Source organism: Sturnus vulgaris, chromosome 16 (genome assembly GCF_052056855.1).
Source record: "Sturnus vulgaris isolate bStuVul1 chromosome 16, bStuVul1.hap1, whole genome shotgun sequence".
NCBI lineage: Eukaryota > Metazoa > Chordata > Aves > Passeriformes > Sturnidae > Sturnus > Sturnus vulgaris.
In genome coordinates, this window is record NC_142258.1 from 1,823,534 (window position 1) to 1,845,723 (window position 22,190).

Below are 22,190 nucleotides of genomic sequence, written 5' to 3' on the forward strand. Positions count from 1 at the left end.
ATGAGCCGGGGCGAGCCCCGAGCCCGCCCTGCCTTTCCCGCTCCTCCGACACCAGCGGGGCCGCTTGGGAACCAGCAGGAAATGGAAACCCCACAGCTGGCGGGGCCACCTGTCCCTGCAGCCCCCCCAGGCTTTGTCACCCCCTCCCTGGGGACACCGCCAGGCCAGGACGCGGGGTCAGCCGGGGAGGAAAGGCGCCAACACCGCGCCCGCTGTGCAGCGGGATTAGGGTGGGAATTAGAGCTGCTGGATGGGGATGGAGGCACGGGCAGCGACCGGGAATGTTCTTTGTGCTGTCCTGGCAGCGAACCCGGCCCGGCCCGGAGCGGGGCCGGGCTGGCATCGGCACAGCTGGAGCGGCACAGCTGGAGGGGCACAGCTGGAGCAGCGGCGCTCCTAATCCGGCTGCACGACGGCAGCTGCTGGCCCAGGGGCCACGGGGATGGGATGGGATAATGGGATGGGATAATGGGATGGGATAATGGGATGGGATAAACCTTGTTTAAACCAGGGAGCAGAAACCCCTCAGGCCTTGCAGAGGTTTAGTCTGGAGCCTTAAGCTGGGCTTTATTTTGAAGCCACTGATGGGTTTGCTGTCCAAGGCTGGGATTTTTGTCGTGCCAAGTCCTCAAATGTGCAGTGGAGCTTCTGGCAAAGGCCAAAATCCCACAAGGAGCTGGAAAGCCTCAGTGTCCATTGGCAGTGCCCAGGGTGGGGGGAGCTCCTTTTTGGGACTGAGCAGGGAAAATCCATGGGATAAATTCAGCTGTGGCTGCCTCTGGCTCAGCCCATCCCTGCCACTGCTGGCTGGAGAAAGCCAGAGACTTTTTGGGCAAGAAAAAGATTGATTTTTCACCTCCAGCTCTTGCTGCATGAAATTGGTGGTTTCTGCTCACCACTGGCTTTTTTTTTTTTTTTTCCAGGGTTTTTTTTTCCTCTAAAACAGCTGCTATGGGATCTATTGCCAAGGTAATAACTCCTGTTTAAACACACACACAGATAACTGGGAAGGCTCCGATTGCTGGGCTCTTTTTTGGGTTCCATTTCAGCGATTTCTGAGCCCCAAACCTGCCCTAGCTGTGCTTTATTCACAGGCAGAGCTGACAATTGCAGCTTCATCTGGAAGGAAAAGCATCCCATGCAATAAGAAGGATTTGATGGAAGGAGAATCCTTAAAATCCCATCCAGCTGTTCCTGCATTTCCTGCAGTGCTCCTCAACCCTGGGGCTTCTCGAAGGAAAAGGAACAACCAGGCAGCCAAAAAGAAACGAAACCTGGAAGTGAAGGCAACTTTCCCAACTGGAAAAGGATTTTCTGTGCAAGAACTGGGACATGCTGGAGGGTGGTGCAGAGAAACTGGCACTGAAGGAGTGGAAAATCAGAGGCCAGGTCTAATTCCAATGATTTCCCTACTCTGGCTCACAGTAAATTGAGATATTTTTCGAGTTAAAGGGGATGTGACCCTGGAAGGGAAACTCTAATTAGCTGGGGTCTTCTCCAATTAGCTCCCAACTCTGCTTGACCCCGGGGTGGTTAATTAGGGGCTGCCAGGTCATGGGGGTGGCCCCTGTGAGCTTGGTTTTAGCTGAGCCTGAGCTGGCTGCAAACTTTGCTCCGTGGGGATGAGCTGAGGCCACGGGGATGCTGCAGATCCAGGAGGGATCCTGGGATCAGAGTGGGGGAATCAGCCCAATCCCGAGGATTTGTGGGTGTAAAACCTTCCCTCCTGGCTCTATCCCAAAGATCTCTTTATTCAGGACAAAGCCTGAATCCCTTCTCCCTCCTCATCTTCCTCCACGCCCAGGAATTTCCACGCTGCCTGAACAACCATCAGGAAGGGAGACAAGTTTTTTTTTATTTTCGTTTTGAAATGGAAATAGCTCCATAGTGGGCCATCATTCCCTTCAGACTGCTCCTCTTGGAGCTGCTTCCCAATTCCTCCAGCGTGTAATCTTCCCATTTCCTCCAGGCCAACTCCTCTGCACACTTATCATTAGGGCTGGTTTTTATTCCTCCCTCTCCCAAACCTCAGGCTCCAGGAGATTCCAAAAGTAGCTCAAGTCCCATTAGTTGTTGTTTATTATTATTATTATTATTATTATTATTATCATAATTATTCCCCTGTTCTGGACAGAGGGGAGGGAGGGAAATGTTTTCTCTGCTGTGTCCTAAAGAAATTTGGGAGCCAAGGGAATCCCAGAGCTGGGATGTGTCCAGTGGCACCAGGAAAAACTCCTCAGCCATGAACTTCACCCAGCTGCAGCCAAAGATTGGTTTGACTCGTGATAAAGGAATTTATCCGGAATTTATCAGCAGGGCTTGGAGCTTCCACGGCCATTGCAGGGTTTTCCCCTTTGTCACTCTTCAGGAAAAGCAGCAAAAACGCCAATCCAGGCTGGAGTGGAAGCAGATCCTTGGATTTAAACTCTGCCATGGGATTTTTTTGTTCCCTTGGGGACCGTGCCAGGCTGAGCCCGGCTCCAAAATCCTGACAGGCTCCGGGGATTAGCCAGGAAAATTGGCCTTGGGGCAGGGCAGGATCCTGCAGCTCCTCGGGTTTTTGTGAGGAGAGCAGCCCTGGCTGCTTGCAGGGGCTGGAGAGGGAATGGTTTCCCAGCTGGAATGAGCCAGCATTCCATGACCTAAAAACCAAAAAAAAAAAAAAAACCAAAAAAAACCCCCCAACAAAACAACAACAACAACAACAACAAAAAAAAAAAAAAAAAAAAAAAAAAAAAAAAAACCACCAAAAAAACCCAAACCAACAAACAAAAAAACCCCCCAAAAAAACAAAACAAAACAAAAAAAACCCCAAAACCTTTCCAACACAAGGGGATGAGTTTTTGGAAGGAATTCTGAGTCCTGCATGGAATTTCACAGGGAAAAGGCCTGCAGGACACCAAGGAGATTCCCAGAGCCCAGAGGGATGTTCCTGTGGAAAACTGGGATGTAGCAAATTGTGAAGTATCCAAAATTTAGTGGGGATCCTAAACCACTGAAATTCCTTCGAATGAGTGCAGGTTTCCTGGCTGCCTCTGCTCAGTGATTTCCAAGATCCCAGTTTTCCTTTGGGTGGGCTTTTCCCTGTTTTCCCATCTCTCCCTGAGCTGCAGCAGATCCCAGGATTTTGCAGATTGTTCCATTCAAAGCGTGGGGGCTGCCTCGTTATCTTTTCCTGAATTTCTCTTCTTGATACCACTCTTGGAACAGGGACAATCCAGAGGTCTCAGCTCAACATCCCAGCGGTTTCCCAAGGATTTTTTTTTTTTTTTCCAGCCTGGGAATTCAGGATAATCCCAGGCTCCGCAGAAATCCCTGCTCAGGGAGCAGGGCTGGCTCTTTCCTTCTGATCCTCACAGAATTCTGGGATTCTTTGGTTGGAAGGGACCTTGGGCAGGGACATCTCCCACTATCCCAATCCCATCTTTGGATGGTTTGGAGCTGAAGAATTGAAGATCCAGGCAGGAAAAAAAGGAATTATTTTACAGCGAGGGTGGGGAGAGCAGCTGTGGATTCCCCATCCCTGGAAGTGTCCAAGGTTGGTTGGAGCAAGCTGGGATGGTTTGGGTTGGAATTGGATGAGCTTAAAGATCCCTTCCAACCCAAACCATTCCATGATGCTGGAAAAGATCAGCAACAACAACACCTGAGCGTGTGAGAAAGGCTCAAAACAAGATTTTAATTTTTTTTTTAGAGAGGAGAATAAAACCCAAAATATTTTGGATATTTAAAAATATTTTTAAATATTTAAATATTTTAAAGATTTATTTTTTTTAATTTTTTAATATTTTTAATTTATTTTAAATATTTTTAATATTTTTAATATTTTTAATATTTTTAATATTTTTTTAAAAAAAGAAAGGATTTTTTTCCCCTTGCTTTGCACACTTCCCATATCCACGGGGATCTGCACCCCAGGGAGGAGCTCTGGGATCAGGATCAGCTCCCCCAGCCCAGCTCAGGCTTCAACTCCTGACCCAGGAGCGATTTCCATGGGCTGGTGTCTGGTGTCTGCCCTCTCCAGGAAAACACGGAATCATTTTCCCACTTCAAGCCGGCAGCAAAGTGCAGCTCCCAGTGCCACATTAGAGCTCAAATCCCTTCATTCCTCGGGAATGAAATGGATACTGATCATTAGGAATGGGCCATAAACTTCCAGACAGGAGAGGCAAAGTTCATCCCTCCGTGGACAGAGCAGGATTGACAAATATTTCAGCCTGCTGGAAAAAAAAAAAATTCTGCTAAAATCAAATTATTTGTCGGTATTTGAGTGAGTTTCTTGGGGTTTTTTGGTTTTTTTTTGTTTTTTAAAAGAATTCAGTTTTAGGGATCAGGGAAGTTAAATGGAAGTTAAAGTTAAATGGAAGTTAAATGGGTGTGGAAGGGCCAACAAAAGTTGGGTTGGAGTAGCTGCTGCAGATTTTAAAGCTGTTTATCCAGAAACCTCTGAAAAAAAAAAACTTGGATTGATGAAATTCTGCTCAGGTCTGACCTTCCTCCTCTTTTCTGACACATTCCCCCTCGAGGATCCTGGACTTGGAGCAGAAAAATCTCTGTTATTCCCAGGAGAGCTCTTCCAAATCGGAATTTTCCAAAGGAAAATGGTGAGATTCCCATCTGACTTCTTCGGGATCTGGATGGGAGCAAGGAGACACAGAAAGGTGGGAAGAGCCTGGGCTGCTCCCACAAATCCACCTCCATCCCAGGGCTGAGTCCACCCACTGAAATTTATCCTTTCCAAGGTGTCTTTTGGGGAAAAAATTGGATTTTCCTGCCTTGTGGCAGCACCTCAGAGGAACCCCCCGAGCTCCAGGGAATTCTGAGCGTTTCCAACTCGGCTCCAGCCGAGGAGGAGCTGGAGCAGCTTCCTGGGATGTTGGGAAGGACGAGAATTTAATTTGCAGATATCCAGAAGGTTTTATAGGAATGAAAGCAAGTTTTGGTATAGAAGGAAAGAATGGCTGAGCTGGTTTTACTGGGTAATCAGAAGGGAAAGAGCAAAGTGAGCTGGAAGGGATTTTATGGCTGAGAGCAAAGGATAAATCCTTCAAATAAAAGATGTTTTTACTAAATAAAAGGATTTTCACAGAAAGCCAATGTTGCAAGTAGAGAAAAGATGTCAGAAATGGCCAGTGCAGAAGGAGTTCCAAAGTTTAATATGGAATTATGAACTCTGGGGACTGGCTGGGCACTGACATCATGTGGGAATTGCAGCAGTTTGGGTGGGTTGGATGTAAATGTCACAGGAATTGTGTGTGATGTGGATTGGTGGCCGTGTATTAAGGTGCTCTGTAATTAAAAGCATTTAATGGATTGTAACAGGAATAAAATTGGGGTTCAGGACACGGGGCTGGCCCAAAGCCAGCAGCTCTGGGCTCAGCCACGACCCCCAACTGCTGGAACCTCATCTGGGCGAGAAAAGAGGATTTTCAAAGCCCTTTAAAAACCTCCACCTCTCCACCAGGCTCTCACTCCGGGATGCGCTGCAGGAGCCTCCCCTCCCTGCCGGAGGTCACAAACTGTCCCAGCAGCAGCTGCCGAGCCCCTGCTCCTGCTCCAAGCTGTTCCAGCTTTTCCCTGGATTTAGCGGGAGGGAAAAGGAGCCCGAGCTCTCCCGTTGACTCCATCCCCGGCTCCCTTGGCAGCTTGCACGGGCAGCTGCTGCCCAGCCGCTCCTCCGCGGGAAGCCACAGGGTCAGCATTGATTTTCCTGGAATTCTGGAGCGTTCAGGGGCTTGGGAGCTGCCGCTGGAGGGGCTCTGAGTGCTGATATCCCAGCAAAAGCTGGAGATTCCTGCAGGGCTGGGCTCTTCCCGACAACCTGAGCATCCCACACTCCTGGGGTGAGGGAGATCCCCGAGGGAAGAGCAGTGAAGGTGGAACCTGCATCCCCTGATCCCATCCTGGTCCCATCCTGATCCCATCCTGGTCCCATTCTGATCCCACCCTGATCCCATCCTGGTCCCATCCTGATCCCATTCTGGTCCCACCCTGCTGATCCCATCCCTGCTCATCCCATCCTGCTCCCATCCTTGTCCCATCCTGATTCCATCCTGATTCCATCCTGATTCCATCCTGATCCCATCCTGATCCCATCCTGATTCCATCCTGATTCCATCCTGATCCCATCCTGATTCCATCCTGATCCCATCCCGGTCCCATCCTTGGCTCTCCCCTTGCAGTAATTCCCACCAAATTTCCATCTAAATCTCCCTGTTTCCCACCCCTTTGGACACACTCAGGGCAATCTCTCTCCAAGATGAAATCCCTCCAGCACCTCAAGCGTTAACCTAACCCCAAAAACCCGAAATTATTTTGATTTTTTTTTTTTTTTTTTTTTTTTTTGGAGAATCTTTCGGCCTTTTTTATTTTCATGTTTGGGGTTTTTCAGAGCAGCTAACTGACAGCCGAATGGGAGATATCAATACAGAAATGATTCTTCGCTGAAAGCTGCAGAAAACCCGCAAACAACTTTTTTTTTTTTTTTTTTTTTTTTTTTTTTTTTGTGCCGCAGCAAAACGAAATCCTTGTGATTTCCATATTGCTGGAACCCGGAGCGTTGCCATGGATCCCTGAGGACGGGCTGGCAGGAGCGGGGAGCGAGTGGGAAGCTCCGGGGTTCAGGAGCTGCTGAATTATTCAGCCCCACCCTGTGATCCCTGCCTGGATGGATCCCTTTAACCCCTTCCCTGCCGCATTCCCTGAAGGAAGGAAGGAAGGGAAAAGTGGATTTGGTTTGTTCTGTTTTGTTTTGCTTTCCTCCTTTCCTCTGGAGACTCTGGAAATGGGATCACAGCAGCCTGGGGTAGCAGAAGGTGCCCTGCCCATGGCAGGGGGGCAATGGGATCATTTTTAAGATTCCTTGCAAAAAAATTGTTCTGATATTCCCTTGTGTCACCTGTGCCTCAGTTTCCCCATTTGCTGAAAGCTGCAGAAAAGTCACAACCCTCAGATCAAACAACTTTTGGTCCTTCAGCAAAATGAAATCCTTGTGATTTCCATATTCCAGGCTGCCAAAGGGGGGTCTCTGTGATCCCTGCCTGGATGGATCCCTTTAACCCCTTCCCTGCCTCGTTCCCTGAAGGAAGGAAGGGAAAAGTGGCTTTGGTTTGTTGTGCTTTGCTTTCCTCCATTCCCTGGTGCTCATTTCCCTCTGGAAGCTCTGGAAATGGGATCACAGCAGCCTGGGGTAGCAGAAGGTGCCCTGCCCATGGCAGGGGGGCAATGGGATCATTTTTAAGATTCCTTGCAAAAAAATTGTTCTGATATTCCCTTGTGTCACCTGTGCCTCAGTTTCCCCATTCCCACAGGGATGGTGACGCTCCTGGAGGGGCTTTTCCCTGCAGAGTCCCCAGCTCTGGGATGTGCTGGGATGTTCCCATTTGGAATGTGGGCGTGGCTTGGGGCATCCATTCTCCAGAGGAATTGGGAATGTTGTCCCTGGGAGCTGCTGGAGAAGAGCACAGCCCAGCTGCTGGCCAGGCCAGGGTGGCATTCACCGCCCCAGGAACCTCCTTGGAAGAGTTTTCCCCCAGTTTGACATGTTTGGCATATTGGGAACATGGGATGCTTTTTTTCTAATGCAGCAAAACAATGGAAATATTTGGAAAAATCCCAACTCTGCTGGTCGAGACTCCCTCATTAAGGAGAGTTGTGCTCTCAGATGCTTCCCTCCCTTTCCAGCTCTTCCTCACTATTTAACTCCGGAGAAACCCAGGCTGTGTCCCATCCAAACTCCAGAGTTTTTCTTGCTGGAAATCACATTAAAAGCACTGCCTGGGCCAGCTCCTGGTGATTGGGTTGTCCTGTGATCCGAAAAAAAAAACAAAAAAAACCAACAAACGGGGGTAAGGCGAGGTAACAGCTCCAAATCCATCTCTTAGTCACTGCTGGCCATGAAAAACTGCTTTGGTTATCAAAGAAAAATGTTGAGGCAGACCCTGAGAGCCCCTTGGGGGCCAAGGACCTGCCTGGTGCCAACAAAAGGAGACGGATTAATGAGCTCCAGGGCCACTTGCTCCTGGATTTTTAAATTTTTTTTTTCCCTTAACCTTTCTTTTCCAGAGGGCTTCCAGACAGATAAAGGACAGTGCCTGGTTAATCATTTCTCCATCTGCATATCCAGCCTCTCTCCTCATCATCTTCCCGGGGCCTCAGAGGGAAAATTCCCATATTTCTGTGCTGATCTCTCCCCCACGAGCCAAGGGAAGCGATTTGGGTGCAATAGGAAATCGTGTCGTGTCCAATTCAGTGGGAAAAATGGCAGGGAAGAAGGAGCAGAGCAAAAGGCAGGAGCTGGAGGGAGCAGGGAGGGCTCACAGGGACAGGGGCAGCTCCAGCCGGGCCTGGCCTGTCCCTGCAATTCTGGAATTCTCCAGAATATTTTCAGTGGCTGGCACTGGGTGATTTCCTCGCTGTCTGCCCCAGGGTTGGGTTGCTTTGCTGAAAAGCTCCGGGAAGAACTTGGAGATGATGGAGATGGAGATGGAGATGGAAATGGAAATGGGGATGGGATGGGATGGGATGGGGATGGGATGGGATGGGATGGGATGGGAATGGGATGGGATGGGATGGGATGGGATGGGATGGGATGGGATGGGATGGGATGGGATGGGATGGGATGGGATGGGATGGGATGGGGATGGGATGGGATGGGATGGGATGGGATGGGATGGGATGGGATGGGATGGGATGGGATGGGATGGGATGGGATGGGATGGGATGGGATGGGGATGGGGATGGGATGGGATGGGATGGGATGGGGATGGGGATGGGGATGGGGATGGGGATGGAACAGGAACAGGAACAGGAACAGGAACAGGAACAGGAACAGGAACAGGAACAGGAACAGGAACAGGAACAGGAACAGGAACAGGAACAGGAACATTCCCGACTGCAGGATCCTGTCTGGATGGGTTTCTGTCCCCAGGGCTGGGCAGGGAAGGGGACACACACACTCCTGGGCATTTCCTCACCATTTCCTCACCATTTCCCCAGCCGTTCCTCACCCTTTTCTCCTCGGAATTCTATTTTGTAAATAAACCAGCACGCCAAGCTGTGTGGCCCTGCAGCATTCCCTGGATGTTGCATCCTTCCTCTTGGCGTTTTCCTGAAAACCTGGGACCTGCAATGACAATATTCCAGGATTTTTGTGGGGTTTTTAATGGTTACAGGTCAGGAATGGCCCAGTTGGGTGCAGGGACCATCCCCAAGAGTCTCCTCACACCCACTTTTATCTTTCTTTGCTTGAGATACAGAAATTAATGACAAAAAAAGGGCTTTTAGGGTGATTTATTTGGCTACAGCCGAGCTGCAGCAGCTCTGCAGTCTCTGCTTCACTACCGAAGGTTTAAAAAATTGATATTTTAATAAAAGAGTATTTTAATAAAAGGACAATTTAATAAAATGACGTTTTCCCTCAGGCTTCTGGTGGTGGAAGGATGAGGGTGATCTGCTCCCAGCTGGCTCTGGGTGTTCCCTCCATCCTGCATTTTCCACCACCAAAAATTCCCCTGGATTTCGGGTGCTTCGATTTCCTGCAGCTTCTACTGAGAGACAAGAAAATCCTCCCTTGCAGAGCTCGGGAAAAATGGGAAATGTCCGGAATTGGGGTCACTGTGGAGTTTTATTGAGGATCAGGTGTGGTGATCGAGCCCTGCTCTCACCCCAGTCCCAGTGCTCACAAAATTCCCTCCTCCAGGAGCACTTTGGCACCATTTAAAGCATTCCCAAGGTGAACTGGAGATTCCTGGCAGGAAAAACAGCCTGGAAAGATAAAAAAAAAACCCACAGTGGGGTCTTCTCCTGCTCCATCAGATCAGAGCAGGACAATTTCTCCCCTCTGCACCCTTTGGGATTTTTCCTGGGGAAGGTGACTCAGCCAAATGGGTGCAAAATTTGGGGAGGGGGGGCTGGAAAAAAAACATCTAAAATCCAAGGAGCAGGGTAAAAATCCCTTCTCCTTTCCCAGGAAAAGCAGGTCCCCAGCGTGTGCCTGCCTTGAGATTAATTTGTTAATTGTTGCCCGCTGTTAGCAACAGTTGCCATGTTTAGGGTTGAGTCAGAAGCGCTGCTGAAAACCTTTAATTCAAAGGCACCTCCAGGAATAAAATCCAGCCTTGGGATGGGATTTCATGGCAGCTCCAGCAAGCACAGCACTGCCTCCTCCACCCAGCCCTTTCCCAATCCAGGGAATATGGATCCTTTATGGATAAGGCCAAACTGCAAGTTTTTTAAAATGTGAGGGTTTTTTTTTTTTTTTTTTCCCCTCCCTAAATATTAATTTCTGGATTATTTCCCCACGGCAGGGCAGTGCTGGGGTTGTGTGTCCCACGCTGTGAAGTGGAAAACTGGGTTATCCCTGTGTGATTCCTTGGAAAAACAGTGCAGGGATTGCTCTGGATCCAGAGGGATGGACATTCATGGAATCCCAGACTGGTTTGGGTTGGAACAGACCAAAACTTTTCCCATTCCATGCCCAAAGGTGGGAACATCTTCCACTATCCCAGCAGAGCTGGAATTCATTAAACAGGGATCCAGTCTGAGCCTCACAACCAATAACTGTAAAATTCCAGAGGGGAATGGATGGATCTGTGGGTAACACGGAGCTCCCTTAGGCAGGGTTTGGGATCCCAGTTTTCCTGCCCAAATGCCTTTTCCTGACTTGCTGGCACTTGTTCCCGAAATTTCCCCTTATCTCTGCATCTGAATTACTGGAATGCCCTCCTGCTTTTGCCTTGGCATCTCCTGGCTCTGTCTCACAGAGTAAAGGCAGGAAATTGGGAAGACAATATTACAACACTCACTGTGAATCCGGGGCAGATATGTGGGAAAAAAAAAAAAAAAAAAAAAAAAAAAGAAAAAAAAAAAAAAGAAGAAGTTGGTTTTTTTTATTTTATTTGTGTGGTCCCTGCTCTGAAATATCCACGGGAATCATTTAGGGAAAACAATCCCTCTCCTGCCTTCTCTGTGTGCTCCTGAAGTTGTCACAGCTCTGGATTTAACCACGGGGAAAGTTGGATCTTCCAGCCTGAGACAGCACAGCAGGTGCTTCAACCCATTCTTCACAGCAGGAATAACCAGGATAAGTGGATTTTTATAGGATAGAGGGAGGTATCCACACCCCAGGAATGGGATTTATAAGGATGGTGAATCAGGAAAGGAGGAGAGCTCGAAACAAGGAAATATTCCCAAAAATTCCCTGCTGCTGGCCGGGAGCAAAGGCACTGCCCAGCACAGGGTTGGTTTTTTTTTTTTTTTGGGAATGCCACTTGTTTCTGTGGAGCCAGCTGGGATGTGAGGGCTGGAGAAACCACTTTTATTGGATTGTCAGGGAGTTGGGAATCACGCTAATGACCCCTCCCAGAGCTCATAAAACCAGAGGGATGCTGCCAAAGGCAGAGGACGGAGCCACACCAGCACAAGAGGAGGAGGAGGAGGAGGAGGAATCAAAGCTTCTGACACAATTTTGTGGGAATAAGGTCGGAACATTTTGTTTTGGCTGCCTGAGTGGGACTTTCCCAATGGGACAGAGTGTGGAAATATTTTGACTCTTTTTTTTGGGGAGGGAAAGGAGGTAAATCCCAGGGTGCAAGTGCTGTGTGATTCCCAGCTGAGCGAGGTGCTGGAATCTCGTGAGGTGCGGGTGAAATCATTCCCAGTACTGATCCCAAATCCACTCTGCACTCCCCGAGGATTGGATGCTCTGCCCTCGATACTCACTCCATCATCTTTTTTTTTTTTTTTTTTTTTTTTTTTTTTTTTAGAAATTACTTTTCCTCAAGGTGCAGCCTCCTAATCCACCTGAAATTCCTGCCTTCAGCAGGGAATGAACTCCCTATGGGAAAGGCACAGCGGACAGCAATTCAGGACACACAATTCCCAAATGTGCTGAAGGAACGAGCTCCACTCCCTCATGGAAGGAGTGAATCCACCTCTTTACTCAGCAGCATGACTTAATTCAGCAGGGAAAAATGAGCTCACGAGGGCTGCCAGTTTCCCTTTCACCTTCCCTCTCCCTCCTCCCGGGATGGGAACGGGCAGGGGAGGGTTGGACTCGTGCTGACAGGAGAGAATTCCGCACGGAGCTCACCCAGCTCATCCAGCTTTTCCTTGGAGGGAGGATGAGCAGGGAAGGAGTTTCTCATCCATCCCCACAGCTCCTCCTGCCTGTGCCCGGCTCGGGCCAGCTCCATCCCTCCCTTTTCCGTGGGAAGAGGATCGGTGTCAGTCTGACACCTCGTTATTACTCATCCCGGTGGCTTTGGCGCGTAGGGATTTAACATCACACTTTCCCTCTAAGTGCTCTAATTCCTGCAGATCCTCTTCCAGCTCCGCTTGGAAGTGGTGGGATGACCGAGGGTGTGGGGGGGTTGGAGAAGTCCAGGTCGGAGCCTCAGCCCGTGCAAATCCTCTGGGATGAGCTGGATTTCAGCATCCCAAAGCTGGCAAAGTTGGAAGCGCAGATGTCCGGGTAAAGCAACGATCCCCGGAATTCTGTTTAAATGATAGGAATAAAAGGAAAACAACTTTAGGAAGTGGATATAAACCATCCCTAATCACAACCAGGAAATCAACTTCGCTGCTGAGGGGCTCGGGGTGGGGACGGGAGGAACGGAGAAGGAATCGATTTTTGCCGTGTTAAGCTGAGGTCACACAGACAGACAGACAGACAGACGGACACAAAGCAGCTGCCACCGGCACTGCTGGAGGCACAACTGACCACGGTGCTCCAATCTGGGGGGAAAATCCACTGGCAGGACACCCCCAGCTCCAGGGAAATCCATTCCCATGGAGATAAGGAGTAAAACACCGGCAAAGGTGTGCTGGTCACCGTGGATGTGGGAAATCTGCTGGAGAAAGAAGCTGAAAGAAAATGCTGGAAAAGTCCAGAAGAAAATGTGATGGTTCCTCTCTCCCTGGGGACTTTTCAGTCGGTGACAAAGTCAAATCTGGCTCTGGAGCTTCCAGCTCCCAGCCTGACCTCACCCTCTCATGGAGCTCCAGTGGAGATCGAGTGGATATCTTCCCAAATAATTCCATAATTCCATAATTCCTCCTCCTCGTGGGCCTTTCTGACCTTCAGCCAGAGCAGAAGTGAGTTCATCAAGGGTGGCCACAATTCAGGAGGAATTTCTTCCTGGAAAGGGTTTCAGGCGTTGGAAGGAGCTCTCGGGGAGGTTTGGAGTTCCCATCCCTGGAGGTGTCCCAGGAATTCCTGGAGGTGGCACTCAGAGCTCTGGGCTGGGGACAAGGTGGGGATCAGGAATTGCACTCGAGGATCTTGAAGTGTTTTGCAGCACTCCTCAGTTCTGGGATCCTGGGATTCTGGGATCTTGAGATCCTGGGATTTTGGGGTTCTGGGATTCTGGGGTTCTGGGATCCTGGGATTCTGGGAATCTGAGATTCTGGGATCCTGGGATCCTGGGATTCTGGGATTCTGGGATCTTGAGATCCTGGGATTTTGGGATTCTGGGATTCTGGGGTTCTGGGATCCTGGGATTTTGGGATCCTGGGATTCTGGGAATCTGAGATTCTGGGATTCTGGGATCCTGGGATTCTGGGATCTTGAGATCCTGGGATTCTGAGATCCTGGGATCCTGGGACCCTGGGATTCCAGGATTCTGGGATCCTGATCAAACCCCGTGTGTGGGATAATTCAGAGTGACACCAGTGACACACCAAGCACCCAGAGCAGGAGACCTGAAGCATTCGAGCAGGTCCCCATGGGCCAGAAAATGATCTGATCAAAAACTCCTAAAAATACCGTGGAACAAGAGCAACAAAGTCATTCCAAAAGCGGGGATGCAGCTCCAGTCTCTCCTGGATGGCTCTGAGCACTCCTGCATTTATGAACGTTGACATCAGCACCGGATGATGTTTTTTATTTCGTTTCACGCTTTGTTAACTTCTCTCAATTACGTGGAACGCTCTTATTTTTTCCTCTTTTTTTTTTTTTTTTTCTGGGTGCTTTTTTTTTTTTTTTTTTCTTAAATACCCCAACTTCTGCCTGTTCCCAATTACCAAAACGAAGGGAAAAAAAAAAAAAAAAAAAAGAAGAAGAAAGAAAAACAGAGTGGAAGAAGCTGGCACCGAAATGAAGTCAAGCACACAATGGAACAGAAGAGTTGGAGGCTGGAGAGATGGAGGAGTTAAGGCACGTGGTCGTAGGAAGCAGAGGAAGGCACTGACAAAGATAGAAAGAGGCCTTGAGGATTTCACAAACCCTGAAGGAAATGTCAGAGATATTTCAGTGATAATTATCCCTGCCTTCTGCTCCGGGTATTTTAGAGGATTTATGTTGTCTTGGAACAACAAAAAAGCCAAATCAGTGCTGCTTTTTGGGGGGTAATTTGTTAAATCTTAATAAATGCAACCAAAGCTTCTCCCTGTGCCAGGGGCTCACCTTCAGCAGGAAAATGGAGCTCTCCAGACCTTTAAATAGCTCGGGATGTGTGGTTTGCTGGGCTTTTGAGCCTTTCTCCAGCGTTCAAAGTTGTTTTTAACACAATTGAAGAGGGTTTTGATTCAATTATTGCATTAGTGGGAGGCTGAGCGGGCCGGGGAGCAGCGGGGTTATGGCTCTATGAGTTAATGTTCACACCCCTTTCGGGTGTCCCAGAGGAGCTCTGCGGGCTGGCAGCCAAATCTGAGCTTGACTCGGCTCCCAGTGTGCGAGCCAACTGTTCCTGCATTTCATTTCTGTCATATCCTGGACATTAAAACACCATTAATCCAAACCTTTTGTTTCGAAGAACAACTGTGCTGTAAAACAAGCGAGGGAAGCTGCCAAAGTTGCCTCAAAGCTGTGTAATATCGTGGTCGTCCACGCAAATTGGGGTGTAAAATGAAAAAAAAAAAAAAAAAAAAGGGGGTTTTTTTGGTGTTATTTGGGTCTAAAACACGTTACAAATAAGATTTTTCTTTTCCTGCTTGGCTTTGCTGTGGGATGAGTCCAAGAGCAGGTTTGTCCCTGTGGGATTGCACAGCAATTCCCCCCCCCATTTAACCATTAAATAAGGGACAAGCTGGGAAAAGGTTTTGCTGTTGTGAAATCCCTTAACCCCAGGCTTTATTCTGGAAGTGGCTCTGTCCTGCTTCCATTGGCTTTTCCTGGGTAACATGAGAACCACTCCAGCTTTTTTCTTCCCCAATTTCTGGGTGATTCAGCACGGTCTGGGAGACGCCTCCAGAGGCACGTTCCCTGCATTGGCCACAGGAGTCAGGGATGAGGTCAGGATTCCAACAGCTTCCCCATCTCCACATGGATCCTGTCATTTTATCCGTGCTCGTTTAATTATCTCATTAATTATTTTAGTGGAGGGGCGGAAAAGGCAGCAAAGGGCGAGGTTGGAAAACTCACGAGGCGAGGGATTTGTCCCAAACTTGCTCCAAGTATTCCCTTTGTCCTAAAAACACCTCAGCCACCATTCCCACAGGGAAAGGATTCCCAGGGGAAGGATGGGCACGGTCACATCCCCATCCCAAACACAGCAGCCAGGAAAAGGTGGGATCAGAGAATTCCTGGAGCTGGAAATGCACTTTAAGATCAGCAATTCCAACAGTGCATGGATCCAGCTGTATCCTTGTCACTGGGGGCATTCATCCTTCTCCCAGCCCTCATTCCCGGTTTTTCACAGCCTCCCCATGGAATTTTGACTTCCTCCCGCAGAGGTCTCAGCTTTTCAAGTCAAACATCACCACAAACTTCCTGCTCCACCCAAGTGGGATCTGCTTCCTCAGCTTCCCGAGGCTCTGGATGAGCTGAATCCACTTCCCTCTCCTCGTGGTGCCTTTGGGATGAGGATGATGATGATGATGATGATGATGATGGCCGAGTGTCAGGATGTGATTTTTCACCGTGGGGTGATTTTTTGGGATGTCCTGTGCAGGGCTGGGGGTTGGAATCGTTGATCCTTGTGGGTCCCTTCCAAGTTTGGATATTCCATGATTCCAGGACACCTTTCAGCAGCTGCTCCCTGGCTCCCACGTGCAGGGAGTAAGTGCTGGACTGGGTTCCTTTCCCAGAGCAGCTGAATCTCCAGGAATCCTCCATTCCTTGAGGAATATTCCAGGTAAAACCATCCTGGAGCTTTTCAGGTGCAGTGGTGGCTGCAGCATTTGAAGGACCAAGTGTTTCCTGCACGTCCCTTATTCCTCCAGAGCTGGCAGCTGGAATTGGATGTTTGTGCAACAAGGGGAACTTAGGAAGGAGGATTTAGGAAGCAAAGCCCTGCAGGAGAATCTCTGGCACCAGACATCCAGGAGCCATGGAAGCAGCCCCGAGCCTTCCTGGATGGGTTTGGAGGGGCTTTAAAGGAAGTTTAGACCCTCTCCCTAAAAAAAAAAAAAAAAAAAAAAAAAAGACATCCAAGCATCAACATCCATGACTCAGCTCATGCCTCTGGATCAGCCTGCCATTCCCAAAGAAAACCTGGGATGCCCTTGCCCGCAGGTTGGGCTCCTGCATCACACGCTCTCCATCTTTCATTCCGGGGCTGAGCAGGGAATATTTTCAGAGGAATTTAAACCACTGTAAATCCAAGCTCAAGGCAGCTCCAAAAGAAAGAAAAGGGGGAAAAAAAATAAACCAAATACCACCAGGAGAGAGGGAAAGATCTTTCCCCAGGCCACAAATTCTAAAGCTCCCAGACGAATTTATGACCTGGTGGTTAAACCAACGCTCCTGGAGTGCAGGATCCATCCTGGAACAAGCTGAGATGGATCCATGAGCTGTGTTTTGGGCAGGATGTTTTGCCCCAGCTCGCTGCAGCGTTGTCTCCAAAATTTCCCAAATCCCATCCTGAGCATTCCTCCCTCCTCTCCCCGCCTTAAAAGCCTTGTTCTGGCTCCGGCTGCAAGGAATAACAGAACAGGGAAGGGGAGGGAAAAGGGATCTCCGTCAGCTGCTAAACATATAAACCTGCAGATTTATTTGGTAGGAATAATCCCTGAAGGAGAAACAGATCCAATACTTCATCATCCCACAAACTGCCCACATCTGTTCGGAGACAGCAACAGGCGGCCGGGAACATGTGCCAGGAGCGGCTCCGAGGCAACCTGTGCCTGCTTCCCCGGATCCCAGAGATGTTTCTGGATGCTTCTTTTCCTTGTGGAAATTTCCCTCGGCTTCTCCCGGGCTGGGGAAATATCCCGGGACAAACTGAGGGGTTCATCTCAGAGTCTGTAGTGGGTTATACTGGAAATTTCCTGCAAAAAAAAATCCAGTGTGTGGCTGGCTTTAATCTGGAATTTTCTAGCGTAAGCATCAGGGAAAATATTTCCTCGGGTGGTTTCAGACCTGGAGGTGATGGCACAAAGTGCTGGGTGACTTCCCACAGGGAGCACAGCCCACAGTGCCCTAATTTTGGCATTTAATTGGGATTTCAGCTCTTTGGGAACCCAGAAATGAGGAATAACCCAGTGCCTCATTCCTCTGAGCTGTTACAGGACCAGGATCATTCCAGCTGGATCAGGAGCCTGGCAGGACAAATTCCACCCTGCAGAGGCACTGAAAAACACCCCAAATCAGCCAAATTTCGGGATTGGATCCCCTCATCAGAGAAACCCTTGGAGGAATGGATGGAGCCAGGCACTGCTGGGCTCTCCAGGGATTTCCAGGATTTCCAGGGCCACTTCCCATGTGGAGCACAGTGCCCTAATTTCAGCATTTAATTAGGATTTCAGCTCTTTGAACCCAGAAATGAGGAATAACCCAGTGCCTCAGTCTGAGTGTTGTTCCTGTCCATGTCCAGGATGCTCCCAGTTGGATCTGGAAGACAAAATACACTGAAATAAACCCAAAATCAGCCAAACTTTGGGGTTGGATTCCCTTAGCAAAGAAACCCTTGAAGGAATAAATGGATCCAGGCACTGCTGGGCTCTCCAGGGATTCCCAGGATTTCCAGGCTCTCCCTACCATGGGAGAAGGGAAGCAGGGCCGGATCCGTGGCTGTCAAAGGGCGATTGTGGCGTTTTGGAGCAGGGCAGGGTGGAAGGGGCTGGCCCTGGAGCTGCCTCCCCACGGCTCCCCCGGCGAGAACCACGCGGGCTCCGTTGACTTTTCACACCTCATTAAGGAGGAAAACTCACCAGGCTCCCGGTTGACATTCCCGGGATCGCGCTCCCGGCCCGGCAAACAGCGGCTCTGTGTTCGGCCTCTCGTTATTTTGGGGCCCAGGCTGAGCTGGAAAAAGCTGCTTGACGAAAGTGCCTGGAGAAATCTCCTCCCTGAAGAGTTTTATTGTCCAAGTTTAAGCTCCAATAAAATCCCCCAGTCTGGGCTTTTGGTTTTCCAGAGGGAAAACGATCCTGCTTGGATCCGTGTGGAAGCGCGGAGCCCGGGCTGGGGACTGTCCCCTCTGCTGGGCACGGGGTGTGGGGCAGGTTTGGGATTTTCTGGCTCTGTGATTGCAAAAAGGTGGATCCTGAGGGACAATCCACAGCCTGGTGTCACCTGGAATGTGCCCAGGGCAGAGCGGGCATGGAAAAATTATGGACAAGGCCATGGAGAAATTATGGGAAAAAACACGGAGAAATTATGGACAAGGCCATGGAGAAATTATGGGAAAAACCACGGAGAAATTATGGACAAGGCCATGGAGAAATGATGGAAAAAAACATGGAGAAATTATGAACAAGGCCATGGAAAAATGATGGACAAGGCCATGGAAAAATTATGGACAAGGCCATGGAGAAATGGTGGACAAGGCCATGGAGAAATGATGGAAAAAAACACGGAGAAATTATGGACAAGGCCATGGAAAAATAGTGGACAAGGCCATGGAAAAATGGTGGACAAGGCCAAAGGCTGGAAATGTCTGGAAGCAACAACTCAAGAGATGCTGTGAGTTTGAAAATCCCTCCCTAGGGATTTATATAAATGTCCAACTCCACCCAAGTTTTGTCCTTCAGGCCATCACAAGATCTCTGCTCTGGACTATGCACAGCAAAATTTTGAAACATAAAATTAAATTATAAAGGCATCACCACAAATTCAGCATAATTCATTCTATGTCCCATTTGATTTGAGTGACACGCAGCATATAAATATTAAAAATTACAGCAAAAAAATAAAGAAATTATTTGTGTGAATGCCTCGTGTCTGCATAAAATGGGCAAGTTTTCATTTGGCTACTTTTTAGTTCCTGGAGTGGGAGAACTGCAAATAAAAACCCTCCAGGAAGCTCCAACTGTGGGTCAAAAGCCACAGTTTATGTCACAAACCCCTCAGGGGACGACTTTTGACATGAGGAGCAGAACGGGTAATTCAGAAAACACAATATGAGGGACTTAATGCAGATTTAGGATTGAGGAAATCAATTTTTTAAATGGGAAGCGATTTTTGGAAAGAGCTGGATCCAAGAGGAGACGCACAGATTCCAGGGGGAGAGGATGGAAATGACTTTTTTTTTAATTTTTTTTTTTTTTTTTAACGTGGGATCGTGTTACTGATGGAAAAATTGACCTGCAGGGACTGATTTCCTCCTTTGTGTCACTGACCATCTGCCAAGACCTGATTCTGTCTGGATATTAAGGGTTCAAAATCCAAATGCTGCAAGGCCACGTTTAAACCTGAGCCTTGTGCCCAACTTCCCCCAAATAAAAATCCTCAAATTGAACTCACCTGGGACATGAATGATGCCCTTTTTGAGGACAACACTACAAAACCCTTAAAAAAAACCCTCATGAGGCATCTTCAAACCTTCTCCATCATGAAGAGCCCAAATTCCAACCACTGTTATCTGGGCTGCTCCAACAACTCCAGCATTCCAGGGAATTCTCAGCAGCTTTTCCTCTGCCTTGTCCTGGGATATTGCAGCTTTTTGAGTGCCTCAAGCCCTGCTGAAGGTCAGGAGATGCCTGGGCTTGGTGTTTTGCATTGGGGCAGCTCCAGCCTGGAGAATTTTGGTGGCACAGACACCAAGGTCTTGTCTGCCTTTCCCTGTTTCTCTTCCTGCCCCTCTCGGGGTTGGATTTGATCTTTTTGAGGGCAGGCGGGTGCCAGCCCAGGTTTCTCCTTGTCACAGTTTGATTCTGGTGAACTCGGAGGAGAATTCCTCTCAGCAACCACCTGGAATGTGTGGAGGAGGTTGGAGTTCAGGTTGGTTTTTTTTCACAAAGTCTTCCCTGGGTTTTGGTTTGGAAACCCCAAATTCAAATGAAAGATTAGGGGCTGAGATAAAACAGATCTGAGATCCAGCTCAGGCTGATTTTGCTTTCACAAACCCCAAACCATCCTGGTTTGTTCTTCACAGAAATGGGGGAGGAAACCCCCCAAACTTTCATCTGACCCCTCCTCGAAATTCTTTTGATGCTCAAGATAAAATGGAAGCGAGATTCCCACAATTCTTGAGGGAATAAGAGGCCTCAAAACAAGAGATTCTGACCCTGGACGGACATGACCCAGCACGGCTTGGCAGCCCAAATTCTGAAGTCATTGATCCTGGGAAAAGCAATAAATCCCACTTGACAGCTCAAGAAAGCCCAGTCTGACCCTGGGCTTCGTTTTGATCCCACTGATGCAGCTGGAGACCTGCAGGAACACAAAAATGGCAGCTCTGAGCCATGGAAAATGGGTGGAAAAAATTCATCCTGCTGAGGTGGGGAATTGGAAAATATCTCTCCAGGACAGCATCCCTGAGATCATTGGCTGAGTTTATCAAAATCATAAAATCATAGAATCTCTGAGGTCAGGAAAAAAAATCTCCAGGACCATCGAGTCCCAGCTGTGCCTGGTCCTCACCTTGTCCCCAACCCAGAGCTCTGAGTGACACATCCAGAATTCCTTGGACACCTCCAGGGATGGGAACTCCAAACTTCCCTGGGCACTTCCAAGGCCTGACCACCCTTTCCATGGGGAAATTCCTGCTGATGTCCAACCTGAAGCTCCCTTGGTGCAGCTCGAGGCCATTTCCTCTCCTCCTGTCCCTGTTCCCTGGCTGTCCCCTCCTATCAGGGAATTGTGCAGAGCCACAAGGTCCCCCCTGATCCCCATTTTTTCCAGGATAATTCCCCCTCCAGCTGCCTTTCCATAGGCAGAGGAAAGCTGGGAAAACAGCCCTGTCCCCTGTCAGAAACCCACGGAGTGTCCAACTGGCTCCAGTGGGATGGAAAACACAACATCTCCCAACAGGAACTGTTTACTTCTTCCTCCCACCACCCTGGGCTGTGACATCAGCAGCCAGCTCGGATTTTGGAAGTTCTCAGAAGCTCTGGAAGCTGCTTTAGGGCTGAGCCTCGCCAGGCTAAAGGCTTGCAGCCCTCCAGGTCAAGGCCTTTTAAGGACTCTTTTATTGCAACTTTTGCAAATCCATTAAAAGAAAAAAAAAAAAAAAAAAACAAAAAAAAAAGGAAAACAATCCTCCTGAAGATTGCACCTTTGAAACGACAGCTACCTACAAAGTTTCACCACAGTAGTTCAAAGTGTTGGAAAAGACACTTTTACATTTAGCAGGGAACAGCAGGTTTTAATCTATTGTGAGGGTTTTTTTCTCCCCAGCATGTTCCGAGTCTGTTCCATGAGTGTTATCTGTCCGGTTTCCAGGTTTTTATAATCCACTGGGGCCTGTGTAAATCTCAGGATTTCCTCTGCAGACTCGGCTCATGTTCCACAGCTGTGCTGGAGCACATGTGTGAGGAAATTAGAAATGAAATCAGCTGATCCAGCGTGGATTAGGACAAGGAGAGAGCCCCGAGCCCTGCAGGCTGCACGGCGTGTCCAGGGGTCAGTGCCACCCTCCGGAGCGTGGCCAGCTCGGATCAGTGTCCCCTCACACGAGCAGTGACATCTGCTCCCCCCAGCCCTGCCCAGGGCACACCTAAAACCTTCACTCAGAGCGTGGGGAGGCCCGGGAAGAGATTCCCAGAAAAGCTGTGGCTGCCCCATCCCTGGGAATGCCCAAGGTCAGGTTGGATGGGGTTTGGGATAGTGGAAGATGTCCCTGCCCATGGTGGGGGGGTTGAAAGACTTTTAAAATTTCCTTCCAACCCAAACCATTCCAGGATTTTACGGTTTTCTGATGGTTTTCCCCATCTCTTGCCCATCCAGTCACAGGAAGTTTGCCCCATCAGGAGGTGTCAGCTCGGAGGAAGCCACGTGGGGATCACTGAGGTCGTGGTTCCATAAATGCTTTGAGCTGGATTCACTGTGTCCCTCTGCTCCTGCTGAGTCCTGCAGATCTCCAGCTGGG